Source organism: Macrobrachium nipponense, chromosome 39 (genome assembly GCF_015104395.2).
Source record: "Macrobrachium nipponense isolate FS-2020 chromosome 39, ASM1510439v2, whole genome shotgun sequence".
NCBI lineage: Eukaryota > Metazoa > Arthropoda > Malacostraca > Decapoda > Palaemonidae > Macrobrachium > Macrobrachium nipponense.
Window position 1 is genome coordinate 4,080,720 of NC_061099.1, and position 26,712 is coordinate 4,107,431.

A 26,712-nucleotide genomic window follows, 5' to 3' on the forward strand; every position below is an offset into this window, starting at 1 on the left:
AACGTTTAACTGACTTACTTGTGTAATATAAAACCCTTTAATTGACTTATTTGTGTAAAATGAACACCTTTAACTGACTTATTTCTGTAATATAAAACCCTTTAACTGACTTACTTCTGCAATATAAAACCCTTTAACTGACTTACTTCTGTAATATAAAACCCTTTAACTGACTTTCTTGCGTAATATAAAAACTTTTAACTGACTTACTTGTGTAATACAAAAACCTTTAACTGACTTACTTGCGTAATACAAAAACCTTTAACTGACTTACTTGCGTAATACAAAAACCTTTAACTGACTTACTTGTGTAATACAAAAGCCTTTAACTGACTTACTTGCGTAATACAAAAACCTTTAACTGACTTACTTGTGTAATACAAAAACCTTTAACTGACTTACTTGTGTAATACAAAAACCTTTAACCGACTTTCTTGTGTAATACAAAAACCTTTAACTGACTTACTTGTGTAATACAAAAACCTTTAACTGACTTACTTGTGTAATACAAAAACCTTTAACTGACTTACTTGTGTAATACAAAAACCTTTAACCGGCTTACTTGTGTAATACAAAAACCTTTAACCGACTTACTTGTGTAATACAAAAACCTTTAACCGACTTACTTGTGTAATACAAAAACCTTTAACTGACTTACTTGTGTAATATAAAACCCTTTAACTGACTTACTTGTGTAAAATAAAACACTTTAACTAACTTACTTCTGTAATATAAAACCCTTTAACTGACTGACTTCTGTAATATAAAACACTTTGACTGACTTACTTATTTAATATAAATTAATCAAGAACAGTTATAAGGATGATAAATATCAAAGCATAATGAAGGTGTAGAAAATATAAGAAATAAGGACAGCAATTCCAAGGTGGACTGGACTTACGAAGAAAATTGAAGAAAAATGGATAAAAAAAAGCTTTATTAGCACTGAAAAGGTGAAGGAAAGTTATGGCCTCTAAATACAATAGAGGCAATATTGCGAGCGAAGCATGAGGCGAGTGGCTTACTATGTCAATGCTTACAAAACAATAATTCGTAGAAAGTTTTACTGCACGAGTTTAATCCTTCACTTATTAATCAAATGAAGACTAAAATAGTAACCATAGTCTTGTCTCTGGAGTAGCCATCTCCAATCAAGTATGAAAATATAGCCACCAAGAGTATTGCAAATAATTAAATATAAAATACAGAATAAATGAAAAAATCCAGAAATGCTGCATCAATATACGCATGCGCAAGAGATACGCTGAGATAGACATTGTACGCAACATTCAACTTTTCTTTCAAAGATATTGTGTTTGTCTTCCTCGTTCAATAGCTAGAAAGTATGAGGACTGAACAAATAATAATAATAATAATAATAATAATAATAATAATGATAATAATAATAATAATAATAATAATAATAATAATAATAGGTTTTATTGAATACTTAGAGACACTTGAACCCGAGGTCTAGTACTAATCACGGTGAAACATTGATTCATCTACACTGTTTTGCAGCGTTTAGTACTAGCCCATGGGGGATCAAACGTTCCTTAAGCGAATTGGTTATTTTCACATATGATATGCCCTAGGGATTTTTTCGTGAAATCCCTGATTTCACATATTCCTTGTAACACACACACACACACACACACACACACACACACACACACACAGCACACACACACACACACATATATTATATATATATATATATATATATATATATATATATTACGTATATATATGGACTTCCGTATACTGGGCCGTATCCAAAAGTCTCTCCTCCTAGTCATTTTAAATCTTGTGCAGATATGCATGTATGCATGCATTCATACATACATACATACATACATACATTACACACACACACACACATATATTATATATATATATATATATATATATATAAAACACTACTGTCGCTTTTAACTGTTAATATTTTAGCCTCATTACAGGGGTGGGGCGCTGCTTCAATAATAATAATAATTAATAATAATTAATAATATAATAATAATAATAATAATAATAATAATAATAATAATAATAAGTTACTAGCAGGTATCATCAGTGAAAGGCTATACAACTACCTTAGAGGAGACAAAAACCATCCCATTCCCCCACCAACAGAAAGGCTGCAGAAGGAAGTGTAGGGGCACAAAAGACCAGCTCCTGATAGACAAAATGGTAATGAAGAACAGTAGGAGAAGGAAAACCAACCTAAGCATGACATGGATAGACTATATGAAAGCCTTCGACATGATACCACACACATGGCTAATAGAATGCCTGAAAATATATGGGGCAGAGGAAAACACCATCAGCTTCCTCAAAAATACAATGCACAACTGGAATACAATACTTACAAGCTCTGGAATAAGACTAGCAGAGGTTAATATCAGGAGAAGGATCTTCCAGGGCGACTCACTGTCCCCACTACTCTTCGTAGTAGCCATGATCCCCATGACAAAAGTACTACAGAAGATGGATGCCGGGTACCAACTCAAGAAAAGAGGCAACAAAATCAACCATCTGATGTTCATGGACTACATCAAGCTGTATGGTAAGAGCATCAAGGAAATAGATACCCTAATCCAGACTGTAAGGATTGTATCTAGGGACATCAGGATGGAGTTTGGAATAGAAAACTGTGCCTTAGTCAACATACAAAAAGGCAAAGTAACGAGAACTGAAGGAATAAAGCTACCAGATGGGAGCAACATCAAACACATAGATGAGACTGGATACAAATACCTGGAATAATGGAAGGAGGGGATATAAAACACCAAGAGATGAAGGATACGATCAGGAAAGAATATATGCAGAGACTCAAGGCAATACTCAAGTCAAAGCTCAACGCCGGAAATATGATAAAAGCCATAAACACATGGGCAGTGCCAGTAATCAGATACAGCGCAGGAATAGTGGAATGGACGAAGGCAGAACTCCGCAGCATGGATCAGAAAACCAGGAAACATATGACAATACACAAAGCACTACACCCAAGAGCAAATACGGACAGACTATACATAACACGAAAGGAAGGAGGGAGAGGACTACTAAGTATAGAGGACTGCGTCAACATCGAGAACAGAGCACTGGGGCAATATCTGAAAACCAGTGAAGACGAGTGGCTAAAGAGTGCATGGGAAGAAGGACTGATAAAAGTAGACGAAGACCCAGAAATATACAGAGACAGAAGAATGACAAACAGAACAGAGGACTGGCACAACAAACAATTGCACGGACAATACATGAGACAGACTAAAGAACTAGCCAGCGATGACACATGGCAATGGCTACAGAGGGGAGAGCTCAAGAAGGAAACTGAAGGAAAAGAACCAGATATGTTCAAAGAACGATAGACGGAAATAACATCTCTTCCATATGTAGGGAGTGCAATACGAAAAATGAGACCATAAACCACATAGCAAGCGAATGTCCGGCACTTGCACAGAACCAGTACAAAAAGAGGCCTGATTCAGTGGCAAAAGCCCTCCACTGAAGCCTGTGCAAGAAACACCAGCTACCTTGCAGTAATAAGTGGTACGAGCACCAACCTGCGGGAGTGATAGAAAACGATCAGGCAAAGATCCTCTGGGACTATGGAATCAGAACAGATAGGGTGATACGTGCAAATAGACCAGATGTGACGGTGATTGACAAAGTCAAGAAGAAAGTATCACTCATTGAAGTCGCAATACCATGGGACACCAGAGTTTAAGAGAAAGAGAGGGAAAAAAATGGATAAGTAACAAGATCTGAAAATAGAAATAAGAAGGATATGGAATATGCCAGTGGAAATTCTACCCATAATCATAGGAGCACTAGGCACGGTCCCAAGATCCCTGAAAAGGAATCTAGAAAAACTAGAGGCTGAAGTAGCTCCAGGACTCATGCAGAAGAGTGTGATCCTAGAAACGGCGCACATAGTAAGAAAAGTGATGGACTCCTAAGGAGGCAGGATGCAACCCGGAACCCCACACTATAAATACCACCCAGTCGAATTGGAGGACTGTGATAGAGCAAAAAAAAAAAAAAATAATAATAATAATAGGTTTTATTGAAGGCTATTGCTGCTGCTTCAGCAGCATTAACATTCGATAAAACCTGCTTAAAAGAGAGTCTCCTACATAATAATAATATTAATAATAATAACAACATGGGAACAGAAACCTAACAGTAACAGATTATGACTCAAGCGTCTTATGGACGAGGAACAGCTCAAATAACATGAGTAACAGAAATTAATAAGATGCATTATATAACACCACAAAAAATCCCCGACCCGCAAAAAACATTTCCTACTTCGCCACTGGGGGGGGGGGGGGGGGGGTGGGGGGGGGGGGGGGGGGGGAGAGAAAGAGAGATTACAGTGCTCAGTGTACTACTGGAAACCTGCTCCAGTCAATAACTATTATGAGAGTATAATCTTACACACACACACACACACACACACACACACAGTGTATATATATATATATATATATATATATATATATGTGTGTGTGTTGTGTGTGTGTGTGTGTGTGTGTATGTACATATATATATATATATATATATATATATATATATATATATATATATTATACGTTTGTGTGTGTGTTAAGTGCGTGTGTGCGTTTAACACCACAAACGATGATTCATGCAGGCAAGCAATTTTACAATTTACACTTAAAGCATACCACAATTCATATATTTATTTAGTGACAGTCTACGCCGTTAAGGCTACCAAACTTGGCAAACAAAATATGCAGTTCATACTGACAAGCTGGAATCAATCTGATTTGTGTAATGAATTGTCAAAAAACAATAATTCTATAAGCAATATTCTGCATAAACACCTAATTATAAAGGTGACTAATCCTTACAGGGTAAACATGTATTTGACCTTCAGAAATTATTTAATACTGGGAACAAATAGCCATTCATGGCTGAATCGATAAAATGGAAAATTCTCCTCAACCTGATGTAAGTATTTGTCTTAAAATACAGCTATTCTTTAAAAAAACATTAAGCATAAAAACCTTAACTGTAAAGGTGACTAATTCTTCTAGGTTAAACAAGGACCTTGACGCAGAAAAATTAATTAATGACGTAGAAAAACTAATACAAGCGACCAAAATTAATTACCAACCAGACAAACCAAAACACGCCTGTTTTCACTGCGCAACGCCAGGCGTTAAACCCTCGACCTTGCTTTTGATAAACAGAACGCAACCCTGCAGTTTATGTCACAGCCAGTAAAATGTTCTGAGTCACAGGTGTCACCGACGAAAATAGATTTTTATAAGACCAGAAACGTTAAGGAGTCAAGTGTGCGCCCGAAAGAAAGCTTAAGGAGAAACTTCATATTGTATGAAGAGACGTCACAGAAAAATAGATTTGTTATGAAGTTGCCTTTGCAAGTCATGTTTTTGAAGAGAATTTCATATATATGGTATAAAAACTTAAGCAAATTTGAAAAGAAGGTTTTAAAAGTAGAAGGGAATTTCATATAACGAGTATCTAACCTTGAGCGAATTAGAAAAAAAGGCTTTAAAGAAACTACGATTCTAAGATGAATAAACCACAGCCAATAAAAATGCCACAAGAGAAAGGTTAGACGACACAGTTCACACTGGAAGGTTTGCCTAAAGCACCAAACACTTCAACCTACCCCCCGCAACAAGATTAAAACTATATAAAGGATATTTTTTCAGAATACCAGCGTCAGATAGTGGCTTTAAAAATAAAATTCTTTCGCCGAATAGGATTACCCCAATAAAGAATGAAGCTCGCGTTCGGGCCATAGATGGTAAGAATAGACTAAGTATTTACTAAACAATCTCCTTAAATACTTACAACTATTAATATACTCAACCAATCACACCAAGTCATCTCCAGTATTAGATACAGGTCTGGACCAACTTATTTCAAGTCATGCATTCAGTACTGTAAACATTAGCCGTTATGTGTAATATTATCGCCATTATGCCAATGTAGTTCGAGTACCAATATCGTCAGAAGTGCCGATTATACGTAGTCGTTCTATTAAAGCCTTCTGTTTTCCATCGCCTTATTAATTTATTAGTCACTTCAAAAACTTTGAATTAATTCATCTATACAATAAAGTCTTCCCCGGCTTCTGGTATATCGATTGAATACATAGAATTTAGGATAAATGCCAAGCACTGGGACCTATGAGGTCATTCAGAGCAGAATTGGAAACTGACAGTAAAAGGTTTGAAAGGCGTAACAGGAGGAAAACCTCGCATTTGCACTATGAATCAAGTGTTAGGAGAGGATGGAAAGTAAGATGAAGAAAGAGAATGTGAAAGGAGGTATAGTAAAAGGAACGAACGTGGTTGCAGCTAGGGGCCGAAGGCACGCTGCAAAGAACCTTATGTAATGCCTACAGTGCACCGCATGAGGTCCACTGACGGCTCTACCCCCCTACGGAGCTTCTGGTATATCAATCAAATGGTCCTCTCTTACCTCTTATTCATGATGCCACAATAATCTTCTGGTCAGCGTTGTCCCTCTTCTTCTCCTGATGTCATTAGAGCCTTGCCTCCTTTTGGCAGGTTTTCTCCTCTTTCTCTTATTTGCGGACATTTCCTTACTAATTTTGAGGGATACTCTAATACTAATGTCATTCCCTGAATGTACAAGGCTTTGTCAACACCATAATGTTGTTTGTCTAAATATTCTCTCTTATCTCTTCTTGATCTTCGTGTAACTTTGCTGTATAAGGACGGAGAACTTTGTATGCTTTATTTTGTGTTCTTAATACCCTCTCTGAAATATGTCTGCATGTGTATGCTTTTAACTTTCTCCAAAAGAAAACTAATGAGATGGCTTTGTCTGACCGTCCAAAATTTTACTGTCCGCCCTCAGATCTTAAAGACTACTGAGGCTAGAGGGCTGCAAATTGGTATGTTGATCACCCACCCTCCAATCATCAAACAAATCATATTGCAGCCCTCGAGCCACACTAGTTTTTATCTTATTTAAGGTTAAAGTTGGCCATGATCGTGCGTCTGGCACTGCCATAGATGCCAACAACGTAGGCCACTGCTGTGCCGTGACTGAGTTTCATATAGCATTACACGCTGTACAGAAAACTCGACTGCTCCGAAGAAACCTCGGGGGCATTTCTTACTCATCTGTTATTGTATACATACTGTACACTATTTATAGAGAAAATAATTGTTATAATAATAACTACACAACTACAGAACATTTTTTTGGTGTCAGAATTATCTATCTAACTATCGAAGTGCCGTGTCTTGGACGTTGGTGGTCATTTGCCTCAATCTCTCTCGATCTGTAGCCGCTTGTATTAGTTGATTTACAGTGTAGTTAGTTGATTTACAGTGTAATCTCTATCCAAGTCTCCCACCAAGATGTCCAAGTATTTTACGCTTTGTCTACCTCTCACTCTCCTCCCCTTTATCCTTCTAGTAAGGCACAAATGCTCCTCTATCTTCTCACTTATTATATGCCCATCAAAATTCATTTGTCTCGTCCTTATTTCTCTTACAAGGGCTCTCTGTGTTCCAATTCTTGCTAACCCCTCCTCATTTGTCACTCTATCTGTCATTGCATTCTTCTATAAAACCACATCTCCGCTGCTGCTTTCAACTTGGCTTTCAATTCCCTGGTGATTGATTATCCAGCTCTCTGATCCAGACATGAGAGTGGACCACACATACGTTTTCAGAGCTCTTGTTCTTGTTTGCGTTCCAACTCTGCTATTTGCTAAAAGGTTCTTCATATTCTTAAAAGAGTTTTTAGCTCTCAGAATCCTCCTCTCAATATCTTGTTTTGCTCTCGCATCTTATGTTAGTAGACTGACCAGGTAAACAAAACTGTTAAGCTTGTTTTATACTTATGTTATCAATATATTACAATTTGGTGGATCTTGATTCTTTGATGCAACTACTACTTCCGTTTTTCATACAGTAATTTTCAGTCCCATTTTTTCACTTTCCCTGTTAACTGTGTCATAATGATTGCAGTTTTTCAGTTGTGTCCGCAATGATTACTGTACCACCTGCGTATCTGATGTTATTAATATTTACTCCTCCTATCCTAATCCCTTCCATATCCTCTATACTTCTCAAGATGATCTCTTCATATATTGCAGACAGAATCATAATTAGGCCAAATGTCGGAACTTTTGCCGGTACTAAAATCATGGAGGCAACCCATTCATTGATTCTGGCTGGACCAGGAGCAAATTTACTTTATATTTCTTTATTTATTGAATTATTGATTAATTTATTTAATAAATTAGTTTATTAAAAAATTATTCACTTATTTGTTTATTCAAGAAATTATTGATCTATTTAATATTTGATTTATCCATTTATTTAATTATTTTTCTAATTATTTTGTAAACTCTGCTTCCCCGAGAGAGTCCTACGGATGCAGTTATCTCGCACACATACACTCTCCACACCTGTTAAGAAAAAGACACCTGTCTAGAAAGTGTTGACACTTGTGGTAAGTTGCCTATTTCTACAAAATGTCACTTCTGACATTTTTGAAACTGCTAATAGTCTCTAGTTACAGGTTTAAGTACTTTAGATTAAGAAGTAAAAAATATAACAAACACAGACTCTTATGTAAATGTCTCTCATGTTTAAACAAAGGGTCTAAGAGCTTCATAATAAATTATGACATATTAATGAATAAAGTGCGAATATTTGATAAACGAATCGGAAAGAAAGAGAAATGATATGAGTATTTTACTTTACCTTTTTAAATATATTTTTCATATTTCTACAAGTCATAAAAGCCTCTTTTTTTATGTTATCGAATTAGAAATTATGATAAAAATGGTCTAATAATTTAATCAATTCAGTAGCTAAAACTAGAAAAAAGCAATAACAAAATTTATGAAACATGAAACATGGTCCAGGTAACTCTTTCTCTCGTTATCTGTAACCCCATCTTTCAGCGATCTATAACACCTCTCCTTACATAGAGTAACTTCTATATTACAGGCACGACTAACCCCCTATAAACAAACAACGCCACATGAATAATACAATTAAAAAATAATAAAAAATAAAAAATCATCACATATGACACACGACTTTCCCATTTCTTTCATTATCTACATACAACGATAGTTTGCTGCGATCTATAACGCTCTCCCTAGACACAGTATCTTCTATATTACGCGCACGAACAACCCCTTATAAACAAACAACGCCACATGACCCCTGAAAAAGGTCACGAACAATTCCGGTTTGCCCCCTGTGAGGTTTGAACTCACGACCCCTGGTTTACGAGACCAGTGCTCTACCACTGAGCTAAGGAGGCCGATGGAACGCTAGGCGCCAACGCGGTGTGGTTAGCTAACGGATCAGCTGGCGAATGTTCGCTGGCTTTGCTGTCGCTGGTCCATAGTACTACGTCCGTATTTTCCATATTTAGTAACAGCTTGATTTATTTATCGTCTATTACTATACGTCAATGCTTTATATGATTATAAAGCGACAAAAGCTTGATAAAACAACGGTACATTATTTTGTTATACGGCAGCCGTCGCTGATTTAGTACTATGCGTCTGTGTTTGATTTATTTACTAACAACAGCATGATCAATTTATCGTCCACTGTTATTCGCGTTCTATACTTTATATGATAATATACTGGAAACTAGGGTTGATTTGTTGAACCAATATTCGAACACCATTTTTTGTTAGAGCATACAAAGCAACGGCGGGCATGAAGACTAGTACTACTGATGTTTACTAGTGAGCATCACCTTTAATTTTTATGTATATACTATGGTAATTATTTATGTTGCCTAGTGTACAGCAACATTGGAAACAGACTAAAATTTCTAAGCTTATTAAATCAATGTTACATGATTTATTATAGGAACATACAGCCACGGTGACGAAGTCCAGGACAGGACATAAAGGGAGACTATAAAAAAAATCGTACTTCTTATTTTTACGAGCAAGAATCACCTTGAAGTTTTATATACATAATAAGCTAATTATTTACTTTTTCTAGTGCACAATAACACCGAGAGCACACTAAACGTTCTTTTCAAGGCTCGATGTAATTACAATTGCATAAAATAACAAGAATACAACTGCTAAGACATTAAGGTCACGGCTTGATGACACAACCGGAGGAGAACAAACTATTCTGCTTGAATATACTACATGGGAAAAAGACATGTATAACTTAACGTAATAATGTAATATATATATATATATATATATATATATATATATATATATTAAAGACAAATATATAGAAATCTGAAAATACGAGTATACATTTGGTTGTATACTATGCTCATCGACTTTTCATTTCAATTCACCTTCCACACAGTTCTCTCTCTCTCTCTCTCTCTCTCGGTCTCTCTCTCTCTCTCTCTCCATCTCTCTTCTCCTCTAAGTGTAAATATATATATATATATATATATATATATATATATATATATATATATATATATATAAATAAAGGTTTTTTGTCACGAAGGAAAAAATGAAAAAGAAACGAGATAGCCAAGTACTTTCGGTCCTGTTCGGACCCTCAGTAAAGGGTCCGAACAGGACCGAAAGTACTTGGCTATCTCGCTTTTTCATTTTTTCCTTCGTGGCAAAAAACCTTTATTTATACATAGCATCACGTTTTATATACTTCGTGATCAGTTATTATATATATATATATATGATATATATATTATATATATATATATATATATATATGTGTGTGTGTGTGTGTGTGTGTGTGTGTACTTATTACGATATAGGAACAAGTGCCAAATACCTTACTAAAGTGTGTGGTATATATATATATATATATATATATATATAATATATATATATATATAATATACATGTTATATATATTCCAGTTGTATTCCACATAGGAAAATGAAACGGTTTATCTCAGAAAATGCCCAACAGTTTCGTCCTCCGATGGACCTCTTCTTGGAGCGTTTATTAATAAACGCTCCAAGAAGAGGCCCATTGGAGGACGAAATTGTTGGGCATTTTCTGAGATAAACCATTTTCATTTTCCTATGTGGAATACAACTGAATTACCATATCTTCGTGCCTAAGAAGATTACCAGTACTATATATATATATATATATATATATATATATATATATATATATATATATATATATAGAGCAATGTTTTTTGTCATAGGATGAAATACCTAAGTAACTCAAATAATATGAACATAGTTACGCACGCTACAACCATGTAACACACACACATGAACGCTTAAAATGACATTATGATGAATTACAATGAAAACGGAATGTCAAAATATCTGAAAATTACAAAGGTTGGCGTCCATCTCTCATGTGAGCTGAGGTGTATGATATAGCAAATTCCCCGCTTTCTAAAAAAAAAAAAAAAAAACAAAAAATGGAAAAAAAAAAAAACAAAATGATTATTTCAATCCGTTTTCTGGAAAGTCGTCTGTTACAGTAATGTTTTTTTTTTTTTTGGAGGGGGGACCGCTGTGCAAACGGCCGAAAGCTCCTTGTTTTTCACCTTTTTGTATTCTTGGGAAAAATAAAGTATCATTATAAATTATTGTGGCTTTTAACTCAAAAATAAATATTATACCCTTCAACTTTTAAAGTAATTGTCTATAAAGACCGTTTTCTTCACAAGGAGCTTTCCAGGGAAGTAAAAAAAAATAATAATTTGTAGTTACTGGACATTTACCACAATCTAAATTATTAGGTGACTGTACTTTAACTGTTCATGACTATAAATAAGCCAGGAATGTCATGATTTTCTTATTCGTAAATAGTTTTCACTCCACATCTGGCATTACGAATGCTAATTTGATGTGCGACGCAATATCGCGATGCCTTTAATCTATACGAAGTATCGAACAGCTTCACAATAATTTCAAAGACATCATTGTTTTTAGTACAAAAACAATCTGAAGCCAGTAACAATCCCGTAGTTTTTTTTCTTTAACCAGACCGCTGAGTTAATACTATATATTAACTCTCCTAGGGCTGGCCCGCAATCCCGTAGTATTTTTGCCTGAGTAATCTGAACCCAACTTAGTAATGTCAGTAATGATTTTCCCAGAGAGATCTGAAATCCCACTTAGTTACTTTTCCGAGAACTCCTCTGGAGAACCCTTTTTTCAGACCAGCGCATGTCTGAGAATCTCATCAGCCCAGCGCAGCAACAGATAAGCGTTGACGAATGGCGCAAACAGTGGCATTTTCGGCATTGCCACTTCTAGAAAGGGCAGGCACTCGCAAATTGCCCACGTTACGTCATACGTCGCTATGGAAGTGATTCCCCCGGCAAGACATAGCGCTGGTATTTTTGTTTACACCATTTTAACTTGGCTGTCATATTTTTTCCTCGTCTGGTTCTGCCGTCGCACTGAATTCCCCGAGTTATTTTCAGCATGGTCAACCTTACCAATCAAACTCAAACTTCATTTTCCTTCATTTTCTGCCCCGAGACAACTTTGTTTATCAACCAACTTTTCAAACCACAATACCTGTCATTTCTCATTTACCAAACAAGTGACTATCTTTTTCAGAACCTACTTTGCCGCCCAACAAGACACTCACCCATACAGGTATTCTAACTCATAATTTGATTTCCCCATAAAAACTTTTGCTCTCCAGTTAATTATATTTATACCTCGTAGTTTATATATATATATATATATATATATATATATATATATATATATATATATATATATATATATATATATATATATACATTATATACGAGAGAGAGAGATGAGACGAGAAGAAGAGAGAGAGAGAGAGAGAGAGAAGAGAAGAGAGAGCTATACCATCAAATTCCTCGAACTGCTTATAGCGTACCGTAACGAACATAAACAGTCCTTGTCATTCGAACAAACTTTATGTCTAATTTCCTTCATATCCTGACAAAAAGAAAAGTTTCAACATCCTGTTTACGATCTGCATTTTCACAGAAATAAAAAAAATGCGTTGCATCCTGCATGTTGCAAGATTCTTTTGGTTTAACCCGAAAATTAACACGTTCGAACGAAAGTCCAGAGAGTGACGGGTGAAAGATCATGAAGCTTATTTTTTCAGTTAGTGGATTGTAGACATTATATGAGAGGGCGTAAACAAAAGCATCCTTATATGTGTGTATGTATACATACTTACATAAACACATATGATGTATCTATATAACATATATATATGTGTGTATATAAATAATTTAATTAGAAAATAAAATGTTCTTTTATTTAATTTCTGTGGCCAATGCTTTATCTAATTGCCACATGCATACATATACATACATGTATTTACATACGCATGCACACACACAAACATACATAGCCTATATATATACCACTGTAATACATACATTTATACATATGTATATATCGCATATTATAATATATATAGATATATTATACATGTACAATGTGTATTCATTTCCAAACCAAACATAAATGAAAAAAACATCTCCAATTTCCTTTCTTTCCCGAACGAGGTCACGTAACAACAGGCACAGAGAGAGAGAGAGAGAGAGAGAGGATCTACTTAGACCCTCCGACTGAATCCTGGGATTTCCGAAATTCGGTCACGTGACCCCGAGACCGGGCGGGAAAAATGCGCGAAACAGAGCATGCGCATGAGTCACATTTAGAATGTGCGTGTGTGTGTTTGCATGCGTGCATGCAAGCAGCCGCGTCTAGGGTTTGTTTTGACGGCGAGAGGTGGCAGCGTTTTTATTTTGATAAATGAATCGTAAGTCTCCTAAATAATTAGGGAAATTTGCTTCTAAATAATTTAGGAAAAAATGGTTATATTACGAGTTTGCTACAAATCTACGAAGGGAAGTGTTAAACATATCCTGTATTTATTATTATTATTATTATTATTATTATTATTATGATTATTATTATTATTATTTCATAATTTGTTTCAAGAAGATTATGGAGGGATTGTTTCCAAATAACAAGTAATATAATTCTGACATAATTAATAACTAACGGACTACATCAACTTACTACAAATAGTATATATGTATATGTATATATATTACAAACACATACAAATATTAAACATATATATATATATATATATATATATATATATATATATATACGTCATATATATAAAACAGACAGTGATTTTTACCTTCGTCTTCCTATGGAGGGATCTCTCCTCCCCCCTCCCCCAAATAATTTAGAAGGAAAAAGCCAGATAAAGAAAAAAAAACAGATCTATTCTTCAATAAGATTTATTACATGATATGAATGAATTGTAAGAGCGCCCCATTCAATGCTCTGACTTATGACTGGATAAAAGATGGTGATAACATTATCTAAATATATACAGCACCTTTATGAGGAATTAACTCTGTCTTTTTCCTTCACAACACTGGAGACGATTGAAACCCGATGTTCGTGGCTGTCGAAACCTTAAGAGAGGTGAGGAAATGGCGTATTGGAAATTTACCATGAAAGCGTATGAGATTTGAGCGTAATAATCCGATAAAGCGTATGAAGTATGAGCGTAATAACATGAATAAAGCGTATGAAGTATGAGCGTAACTAATCCATGAAAGCGTATAAAGTATGAACGTAATAAAATAACAGAAAATAAGCAGTTTATGAAAAATACATAATTCTTTTCAATCGCTAGTTACATTCATTTTTTTTTAAACCTCTCGTAAGGTAAAGTAATTACGTGGAGTATTTCACATGATATGGCAACTGTCATTTTGACAGCAATTTTCACTAAAAAAAAAGAATTTATGAAAACCAAGAGTTCTGGTAGCATAAATGTAAGTTTCCCCTCGGTTATTATTATTATTATTATTATTATTATTATTATTATTATTATTATTATTATTATTACTACAACTCAAAAGATGAACCCAACACAAATAGAACAAACCCACCAAAGGGGTCACTGACTGGAAATTCAAGCTTCCAACGAATATTTGAAAGAAGGAACAGAAGATAACAGAAAATATACAACGAAGAAATCAGTTACTGAAAAAGAACAAAATAAATAAAATAAAATAAATAAATAAATAGGTAAATATATAAGTAATTTAAGTAATTTATTGAAATACAAGGAGAATTGTGTTAGGGTATAAATGCATTGCATCTTCGCTAGATCTTTCGAGGTTCCAGTCTCTATCTATCTATCTATCTATCTACCTCTATCGCAATTTACACCGAACATATATCTATTTATTCATTAAGGACAAAAAGGATAACCTCAGAAAAACCTACATTAATCACTGTAGGAAAACCACACTTAACACACAAGATTCGGCATAATTGTCAGGGCCGTTTCAATTTGAATAACGAAGTTGTTATGGATGGGGATTTTTCTGCTGTTTGTATGACGACTACTACTACTACTACTACTACTTCTACTACTACTACTACTACTACTACTACTACTACTGCTGCTGCTGCTGCTACTACTACTACTACTACTACTACTACTACTACTACTACTACTACTACTAAAAATAATAATAATCATGTTATTATATTTGTATTTAAAAACACCATATACCCATGATCATAAATTCCCTTCACATGAAACTTACCTGCATAACGATTGCTATACTTGAGTGAGAGAGAGAGAGAGAGAGAGAGAGAGAGAGAGAGAGAGAGAGAGAGAGAGAGAGCTAAGCACTGTAAATTTGATGACCACTTGAACAACTAACAAAAGGGTCTATAGTAGTAGCAGTATTTATAGACACCTGGAAAGCATCTAGAATTCTGGAAACCACCTAGACATCTGGAGACCACTAAGTCATCTACAGGCAATTTAACTCCGGTACAGCATCTAGAAACCTGGAAGCCAACCTATACTCCTGGAGCCATCTAAAGAACTACTCCTGGAAGCCATCTAGATAACCTATAAGCCACCTAGACTCCTGGAAGCCTTCTACACACCTTGGATGCAATTTAGACTTCTGGAAAACTTCTAATCACCTGGAAGCCAGCTAGTCTTCTGCGAATCACCTAGACACCTGGAAATCGTCTAGACTCCTGGAAACTATCTAGACACTTGGAAACCAATTGACATCTAGAGGACATCTAAACCAGACTCCTGGAAACCATCTAAACTCCTGGAAGCCATCACTGAATGCTGACGGCAACAAAACATCGTCCTCCGGTTGACAAAACGGTTATCCTTAATCTAGACAATCTTATAATTCCCAAGTGTCTACATCAGCCTAACCCCCAACCTGTTTAACCGATGTAAAATAAAAAATGAAAAACTACCATTCAATAAAGTTCCAGACTGAAGAAGAACGATCTGAAGTGTAAATACAAACCTATTGGAAAAAAATTTTTAAGGAAACGGAATCCAGTGGAAAACTTGGAATATATTTCGAACTTTAAACTGACATTTCGAGGCAAACTATGGCCCAATGAGCGTCGTCCGCCCAAGAGATGATGAATATAACGAAAATGGATCGTTTTTATGAAGACATTTGAATTTCCTTTTCTGCATTATCAAGTAAGCATAGAAAACCTTTTCGAAAATTGGATAAAAATATATAATAAACGTGATAAATATAACATATTAAAATTTCTTATTAAATTATAGCCTTACAAATAGAAATATATATATATTATAATTTATATATATATTAATATATCTAAATATTAGGATATATATAGTATATATATATATATATATATTAGTATACATACATTACCATATAAGTTGTGTGATATATATATATATATATATATCTATATTACACACATACACATACTTATACGAATACATACCTTTTAATATTAAATACATGATAAAGTAATCAATTAAATCATGCAAACTATACAAAGACATGCAATGTGACGAACGACAGCATAAGGTTTAGTAATAAGTTATGGCGTTAACTCCCCGTCTAGGACATTTGAAATATGGCTCCTGAGATGCCTTGGAAATCACAAAACGAAAAGCATTTATGTCATCAGAGAGAGAGAGAGAGAGAGGAGAGAGAGAGAGAATTCCGAGTCATGTGATTCAACAACGTCGATGCCGGTGATTGCATCATCACCCTAGCTGCGAAGGATTGCGCAGGCGCAGATGAGCGAAGAATGACAGCTAGGTAACCGTTTGCAGGAAGTTAATTATGTCGATGCTAAGGTTTTTTTTTTTCGTCTTCTGCGTGATTTATAAAGCAACAATTACAAATAAGAGCAGAGAACAAATTCGAAAAGATGACGCAATACCATATTATTGGTAGCTACATGAGTCTAGGGCGCTTCTGATATCAATAAAAGCAGTGGGAAACGTGTTTTATTTATGTTATCTATGAGATTATGATGTTTATTTGCTTTATTTTGTTATTCTATGATACTGTTATTCCAATTCCAACTATTAATCTTACTTTACTCCAGCATTTGTAGACGTATTTCGCATAGTTACGACTTACGCCCCGAGAACCTAGAGTAGACCAACCACAGACTAACGTCACCTCAGAGCATAATCACCTGAACAATCTATCCCACTTGTTGACACAACCTAAGCCCCAATTTCCCCATCTCGGTGCCCTTACCCTAACAAAATATTAAAAATCTGCAATTGCGCCACTCTTATCTAACACAGACAACTCATGACTATATACGCGTCGTCGTCATTCGGGAAGACCCACGAAATTTCCTGGCTTTCTTTGGGAAAGGGTGTGGCTTCGAGAAGATTACAACACCGCTGGCAGGGACCGAACTGAAATATTTTTATTATGATGTAAGTAGGACCGTTAGGTATCTACGTTTGGCAGGTTTTTTCTGGGAATAAATTTATGTTTCAATATAAAAATATTATATATATAAAATATATATATATATAGTATAAATATATATATATATATATATATATTTTGTAAAAGGAATATTGTTTATTGAATGTAAAATTGCATAAAAGGTTGAAAATTTGAATATTTGCATACAACAAAGTGTGTACACTAGACAACAGATGGCAGTAGCGCTTGGCGTAGGCGTAGTCGCCAAGGTATAATGTAACCGAAAATAATGATATTTGGTCCATGGATGTCTAGCGTGAAGTGGCGGGTAATATAAAGGCCCAAAACGATGATTTTCGTTGGAGCTGAAACAAACAAGTGATTATAATAGTGTATCAAGTTTTGAGGAATATATGGTAATGTATTGTTTATCCATTTGGACGTTTTCTTCTTTGTGTGATGTAACGTTGGTTGCCACTAACTTTTTGATGTTACAGTGAATTATATGTTGTGTTGATGTAAAGCTTTGTGACTTGGGTATTATACTGTAAAATGCAGTGATTAGTGATGAGTATCTTGATGAATGGCTGTATGGCGAGTCTTTTGTTGTTTTGTGCAATGCGTCCGTAATTTGTTTAATGTTCTGTTTGTGACTTTAATTTCCTTACTAATTGTTATTAAAGTACATTTTAAGTTATAGTGGGTTGTCACTGTTTCCTGATATATTCTCCTCGTAAATCCTTACCGTAGAGAGAGAGATTTTTTTTTGTTACATGGGGGCCTGTCGAACGAAAACCCGAAACGAATATCCCTACTCAGTTTTTGCTCATTCTGTCGAACGAAACTCGAACATCCATACTCAGTGTTTACTCATTCTATCGAACGAAACCCGAACGTATCCTTATTAATTGTTGCTTTATTCATGTCTAGCGTTTATTCGACCATAACTTGACGTATCCCTACTGTTAATTGCTTTTCAGTACTTCCATGTACTTTAGAGAGGGGGGAGAGTTGTGATAGTGTTAGTGCTATATTTTGTCTTGCTGTGTTATTTTGAGCAGGTTATTAAAGATGTTTTGATTTGAAAGATTTCATACGTAGTCCTAGTGGTGAAAAGTTATTTAAGAATATAACTAAAATAGACTGGATTGTTCTAGCTAGGTACTATAATGTAGAAGTATCAGAATCTCCAAGGAAGCAAAGAAATCTCAAATAAAGTAAGTGAGGCGCTAATGACTTTAGGCATTTTGTCTGATAAGGAAGGGTTGTTACTAATGAGTTGGGAAGGGCAAGAAACTGATAGCCAGCAAAGCGCAAGTGAGAATAATACAGAGGGAAGTGCAAGTGAAGAGGAAGGTGCCAAAAAGCCGTACGTGAAAAAAAAAAAAACAAAGTCACGCAAGGTTAAAAAACCAAAAAGTCCAAACTTGTTTATGAAGGGATGAGTGTTGAGCAGATGCAGATTCATTTGCAAATAGTTAGATTAGAGAATGAGAAAGCTGTTGAACTAAAGAAGGTAGAAGCTGAAGTTGAGCAGAAAGAGGATAGAGCTAGAGATGAAGAAACTTGAAGTAGAGAAAAGTCCAGAGAATACCAAAATCTTTTAGAATAGACAATGCCAGTAAAAAGTGTACCAATTTTTTGTTGAAAATGAAGTGGATGCATTTTTTTTACAATTTGAGAAAGTGGCAGAACAGCGTGAATGGCCGAGAACGTCATGGAGCACGTTGGTTCAAACCTCCTTTCGAGGAAAGGCTAGGGAAGTATTTGCTGCCTTATCTTTAGATGATTCTAAGGATTATGATAGTTAAATCTGAAGTTTTGAAAGCTTATGAATGGGTGCCAGAGAGGTATAGAGAGAAGTTCAGAAGCTGGATAAAAAAGAGACCAGTCGCACTCATATCGGGAGTAATGCACGGGAACAACGCCTGTGGTATGATAGGTGGATGAATGCCGAGAAGTTAATGGTGATTTCGGTAAACTTCAGGAACTTATCTTGCTTGAGCAGTTCAAGGATGGTATTAATCCACTTATTAAAACATATTTGGGATGAACGTGATGTAGATAATGTCGATGAAGCCACTAGATTGTCTGATAATTATGCATTGACCCACTAAGCTTATATAAATACTGACGTCACTCCTAAATTGGAAGGAGCAGAGTTTTGGGAAGAGCAGCAAAATTATCAAGGCACAAGGTAAGACTACGAGTTCACAGGTATCATCTCGTGGAGTCTATAATAAATCCTTTAATAGAGGTGGTAGAGGGGCAAGTCGATATAATTCTGGTCCTAGTGTTAGTGCTGGACAAGCAGATACAGTGTAAAATGATCAGTTTACACCTATTACCAAATATAGGCGAAAATTTTAGAGATTTTGTATTTTGTTTTCAGTTGTGGTTAAACCAGGACACATCAGTAGGTTAGTTGTCCACATCGCACAATAAACCGTCCAATTCAAGTGGTAAATAAAGTTAAAGATAAACCTGTACATTTTAAGGATGATCATAAACCTGAAAATACCATTGCATTGTTGAATCAACCACAAGCATGTGGTGACAGAGGTCCTTGTTTGTTTGCTTCTCCCCTTAGGCCAGGTAAGAGGTATTGTAACGATAGCATAGACAGTAATAATATATGTGATGTTGATGAAAATATATTAGGTTACAAAATAGTAACAATGATGTTCAAAATGTTAGTAATGTTGGTTGTATTGAGGATATTGTAAAAGGAAATGGAGTGAGACTACCTGAAGAGTCCACATCCAAAGGTACTGAATTGTAGACCCTTTTATGGGAGATGGTTGGTTACACCTCCTTGTGTTGAAAAAAGGAAAGTAAGGTGGTTAAGAGATACCGGAGCGGTACAGTCTGTAATGATAAAAAATATGTATGACCAGTGGAAGGATACTGGAGAGTATGTACTTCTGCGTGGGTTTGGACTGAGTTTTCAGCTCCATTAGTAGAAGTAAGGTTAGAAACTCCATTAATTTCGGGATATGTTAAAATTGCTTTTGGTGAGAGAAATCCCAGTGTCAGGAGTAGAGTTAATTCTTGGAATGATGTATGTGGAGACAAAGTTTTGGTAGCAAGTAATCCAATTTTGACAGAAACCCTTTAATTCTTCATTATTACAGAAGTTGAATGTACATTTCCAAACTTATTTCCTGCTTGTGCAGTTTACTACAAGAAGTAAGAGTGCCGAAGGAAAGGTAAATGATGACGACGGTTTGGATTTACAAAACTTGTTTAAAGATAGTCCGGAAACACTACAAGTAAGTAAAGTCAGTACTCCTTTGCGAATGCTGAAAGTTAATAAGGAAGAATTTGTTAAATCTCAAATTGAAGATGATAATTTGAAGGTATAAGAGATAATGCCCTTGTTGATATAAATATATCGAGAAGGAAGGCAAGTGTTACTTTTTAAAGGATGGAATCCTAATGAGGAAGTTCACAAGTAGAAATGTTAATGTTGTAGAACAAGTGTCATTCCAAGTAGTTATAGGAATTTTGTTCTAGGTATTGCTCATGACTGTAGTTATTCTGTCATTTAGGTATAAACAAAACTTATGAGAAATTATTAAGGTATTTTTTTTGGCCTAAGATGAGAAAGATTGTAGTGAATATTGTAAAAATTGTGATTTATGTCAAAAAGTAGGTAAAGCTCAACATGACCCTAAGGTGATGCCATTGCAACCCATTGAAGTTCCAGGAGAACCCTTTGAGAAACTGGTTTTGGATTGTGTAGGACCTCTGCCTAGGTCTAGCAAAGGTAACGAGTTATTTGCTGACAATTATGTGTAGTGCTACCAGATTTCCAGAGGCTATTCCTTTAAGAACTGTGAGTGCTGATAAGATAATTGAAGCGCTTAAAAAGTTCTTCTCGCTGGTAGGTTTGCCAAAAGAAGTTCAAACCGACCAAGGAACACAACTTTACGTCTAGAAAGTTTACCTCATTTTTAGCCTGTCAGAATATTAAAGCATTGTTTATCGTCTCCTTATCACCCACAGAGCCAAGGAGTGGTCGAACGATTTCATCGAACCTTCAAAACCATGCTTCGCACGTACTGTTGTGAAAATGAAAAGGAATGGGATGTCTACATACCAATGTTGCTATTTGCCGTTCGTGATAGCGTACATTCATCGTTGGGTTATTCTCCTTTTCAGTTAGTATATGTCCATCAGGTAAGGTCACCTATGGAGGTGATAAAGAATCAGTTGATTTCAGATGAGAAGGAATCTATCACGTTACAAGACATGAAGGAAAAAATAAAAAAAAATATGGAAAGTAGCACATGAGAATCTTAAAGTAGTACAAGAAGAGATGAAAAGAAATTACGACAAAAAGGCTGCAAAACGTGAACTCGACATAGGAGATAAGGTTCTAGTGTATCTCCCTACAGCTGGTAAGGTTTTTAACCAGAAGTATATAGACCTTTGCACGGTGAAGGAAAAAAGTAAGTGATGTTAATTATCGAATTCAATTTCCTACAGGACGGAGGAAAGTTAAAACTTTCCATATTAGAAACCAAATTAAAGAAGTATAACGAATCCAGTGGAGTGTTGTCAATTGCAAAAGAGGATGATGAAAAAGACGTTGAAGAAGAAATTGAACTTCGATTAAAAAAGAATACAGATTATTTGAGTGATGATGAAAAATTTAGGAAGTTATGTATTCCTTTATCTGATGGAACAGCAGCATGATTTTTTAAAGTGCTAATTCAAAACTTTTCAGATCTATTTTTCAGACCATCCTAAAGGATAAAAGGAGTAGCAAAACATAAAATCAGGTTGAGAGAAGAGGCTCCAATAAGGTCAGCGTCCATACAGAATGTCGCCGAGGCAACAACAACAGTTAAAGACCGAAGTTGCTTATTTACTGAAACACGGACTAGCAGAGGAAAGCCATAGTGAATGGGCTAGCCCATGTATTCTAGTCGACAAACCTGACGGAAGTGCAAGAATGTGTACAGACTATCGAAAGGTAAATAATGTACTATAAAAGATTTCATACCTATGCCCAGAGTAGAAGATATAATTGATAATGTAGCAAAGTTTCCTTTTTTAAGTAAAATTGATTTATTGAAAGGATACTATTCAAATTGAGTTAGACAAAAACAGCAGGGATATTGCTGCATTTGTTACATGGACCCCATGGCTTTATAATTATAAGTAATGCCATTTGGTTTATGTAATGCACCTCTGACTTTCCAACGTCAGATTGATTATATCTTGAAGGATCTCGAAGGTGTATTTGTTTATTTAGATGACATTATTATTGTTGGAGAAACCTGGGAAGATCACATTAAAAAGTATATGATGTTTTTAAGAGGTTATTAGAATTTAATGTTACGATAAACCTTGCCGAAATGTGAATTTGGAAAAACTACTGTTCAATATTTAGGACATGAAATAGGAAGTGGCCAAGTGAACCTGTTGATTGTCATATTGAGGTCATAAAGAATTTGACCCTCCCTACATCTAAACGTGGAGTGATGAAATTTTGGGAACAGTGGGGTATTACAGAAAATTTTGTAAGAACTTTTCAGATGTAGCCTACCCATTAACAGAGTTGCTGAAAAAGGATGTGAAGTTTGTGTGGTCAAAGGAATGTGACGATGCCTTTAATAAACTTAAGCTCATGTTAATGTCTAAGCCAGTGCTGAAATCCCCAGACTTTTAATCTACCCATTTAAGTTACAAAGGTAGACCTTCCAGTGAAGTAGGAGCTGGCAGTGTATTATTACAGGAACAAATAATGGTGTTTTACACCCTGTGTCTTACTTTTCAAAGAAATATAATAGCCACCAGTTAAATTACAGTATTGTTGAAAAAGAAGCTTTAAGTTTAATTTTGAGTTTAATGCACTTTGAGATATACTTGCTTAACAGTAAACTTTGAAGTAGATGTATATACTGATAATAACCCTTTAAACCTTTATTAATAAATGTAAGCACAACAATAAGAGAATTTTAAGATGGTCTTTATTTTTGTTTTGCAACCATTCAAACTGAATATTCACCATATAGCAGGCAAAGAAAATGTCATTGCAGATTCTCTCGCTAGATCTGTTGATTACTTAAAGGAAAACGTGCTTGTTACCAACGACGTGGCAGTCTCCGATAGTTGCTGAAGGGAAGTAGCTAATGTTTAAGACTGTAAGAGTGAAAATTCAGCATGGACTGAGGAGAGAGCCGCTGAGTTAAAAGGGGGGGAATGTAAAGGGAATATTGATTTATTGAATGTAAAATTGCATAAAAGGTTGTTTGAAAATTGATATTTGCATACAAAAAAAGTGTACACTAGACAACAGATGGCAGTAGCGCTTGGCGTAGGCGGTAGTCGCCAAGGATAATGTACCGAAAATATGATATTTGGTCCATGGATGTCTAGCGTGAGGCGGTTATATAAAGGCCCAAAACGATGATTTTCGTTGGAGCTGAAACAAACAAGTGATTATAATAGTGTATCAAGTTTTGAGGAATATATGGTAATGTATTGTTTATCCATTTGGACGTTTTCGTGTGTGATGTAACGTTGGTTGCCACTAACTTTTTGATGTTACAGTGAATTATATGTTGTGTTGATGTAAAGCTTTGTGACTTGGGTATTATACTGTAAAATGCAGTGATTAGTGATGAGTAGTCTTGATGAAGTGCTGTATGGCGAGTCTTTGCTTTTGTGCAATGCGTCCGTAATTTGTTTAATGTTCTGTTTGTGACTTTAATTTCCTTACTAATTGTTATTAAAGTACATTTTAAGTTATAGTGGGTTGTCACTGTTTCCTGATATATTCTCCTCGTAATCCTTACAGTACGAGAGAGATTTTTTTTTTGTACAATTTTTTTTTTGTTATATTATATATCTAATATATATATGATATAATATATATCTATAATAATATATATATATATATCTAATTAAAATATGACTGGTAAAAATGTTGCTGTTACAACAGAATATTCCATCTAATAAAAGGAGCCCATAAAAACGCCAAAATATAGAGAGAAAAATACAATATTTCAGAAGACTGAAATATCGTGTTTTCTCTCTATAATTTGGCGTTTTATGGGCTCCTTTTTATCTTATATATATATATATATATATATATATATATATATATATATATATATATATATATATTTATATATAAACATGCGCATATTTTCGTAATTACGTGCTATGCAACTCCTGTTCAACTGCAAGCCCACACACGCTAAGCATTCCAGTTGTTATGACATTCATATACAACTGATAAATGTTTCAACAAAATGATGTTGCAAGCAAGACTTAATCTAGTATGTGTGAATTATCAAAAATAGCATGACGTAATTTAACTGAGGGATGGAAAGCGTGACCCATACTTGCTATCTTTTCGTTTATAAAATATATCTGTCACCTAGAACACAACGCGGTTTAGGATATGAAAAGTCAATGTAAACTTTGTGCGACAAATCATGATGGCCTCCGAAACTACAGTAGTTTCGAATAATAAATAGAATATAGAGCTTTTACAGGTAATTCTCACCCCCTATAGTTACTTGTTTTACCACCAGCGTAAGTCCCATACCGCCTTCCATGCTAACATAAAATGATGCTTGTAGCGAATTGTCAGTATCAACAAAAACGCCATTACAGAGAGAGAAAGAGAGAGAGAGAGAATTAATAACTACCTTCATAATAACCGATTTGCATAATGGAGGCAACTACTTTTAAGAGGGAGAAATTCTTAACCTTCAGAGCTGTTTTTTTTTTTACAGCAGTGATAGTCAAGCAAGTTTCATGACAAAGCATTTTAATGAACATAACTCGCCTATGCGTTTCAAACCCCTAGGAAGTGTATTTCAAGTTTTTCAATGATGTAAAGATTTTCCAGTGGTATTTATATGGTGTATTGGCTTCATGAAACGTGCCCAAATCTCCGAGTTAAATTTCCCCTTGCATTATCATCCTCCTACACCGTACTCTCTCAACAGATACGTAATTCTTAGTATAACAGACAACGAGGTCAAATATATTGTTATATCGATCAGTGCCGCCAGTTTTTCTTATATACAATTTTCAGCCACGTCCCTAAATGGATCACAGTGTTTGACAAAGGGGAAAACCCCCTGTACTATCTCGAGACAATTTATGGAGACAATTTCATAATCCTGTCTTTTGCTTCCAGCCAAGCAGACCTTCGAATCACTGGAAATAAATAACGCAGACATTGCAACTGAATGACGGGAGCCAAGCTTGGTACTACGTGATGCTAACAGGTTGGAAGGACCTTGGTCAACTGTGCAAAAAGGAGCATTTCAAGGACTTGAAAACTCTCGTTGCTCTGATTAAGCTGCTTAGATGAGATCTGTTTACAGAACACAGATGCTATACTTTCAGGGAAGAAAGTCTGGTTGGCGGTATGGTCTTCTTGAGCCAAGTTTTTGCACATATGTCTACAATATTAAATGTAGTGAGACTTATATTTACAAACAGGTTGGAAGGTCCTTGGTTAACTCTGCAAAAAGGAGCACTTCAAGGATTTTAAAAGCTCATAATACACCTGCTTAGATGAAATCTGTTTAAAGAACACAGCCATAACAGGGAAGAACCAAGGCTGGCAAGTGATATGTTCTTCCAGAGCCAAGTTGTTGTTCACATGTCTACGACATTAAATGTAATGAGATTTATTTGCTAACAAGTCGGAAGGCCCTTGGTTAACTATAAAAAGTGGAGCATTTAAGGGATTTCAAAAATTCGCGTAGATCTGATACAGCTGCTTTGATGAAATCTATTCACAGTACTTACAGGCTAGCCAGTCTGACAAGTGGTAAGGTCTTACAATATCAAGAATTATTCTTAAATTATCTGGAATTACGGGGAAGACTGAGGGAGTCTTAGTCTATAATATTCAATGCAGTGAGAATTATTCCAAAATTTTTGGGAATTACCGAGAAGACTGATGGAATCTTAGATTTAAATAAAGAACTTTCGTCGCTCA

The 26,712-nt window shown here is 35.2% G+C and overlaps 1 non-coding gene across 1 annotated transcript; it reads right to left on the minus strand.

The window, feature by feature from the left end:
• Positions 1 to 9,246: 9,246 nt before the first annotated feature.
• Positions 9,247 to 9,318, minus strand: Trnat-cgu (transfer RNA threonine (anticodon CGU)). The gene has a single exon. It is a non-coding gene; the product is annotated as a tRNA-Thr (tRNA).
• Between the last annotated feature and the right edge of the window lie 17,394 nt (positions 9,319 to 26,712).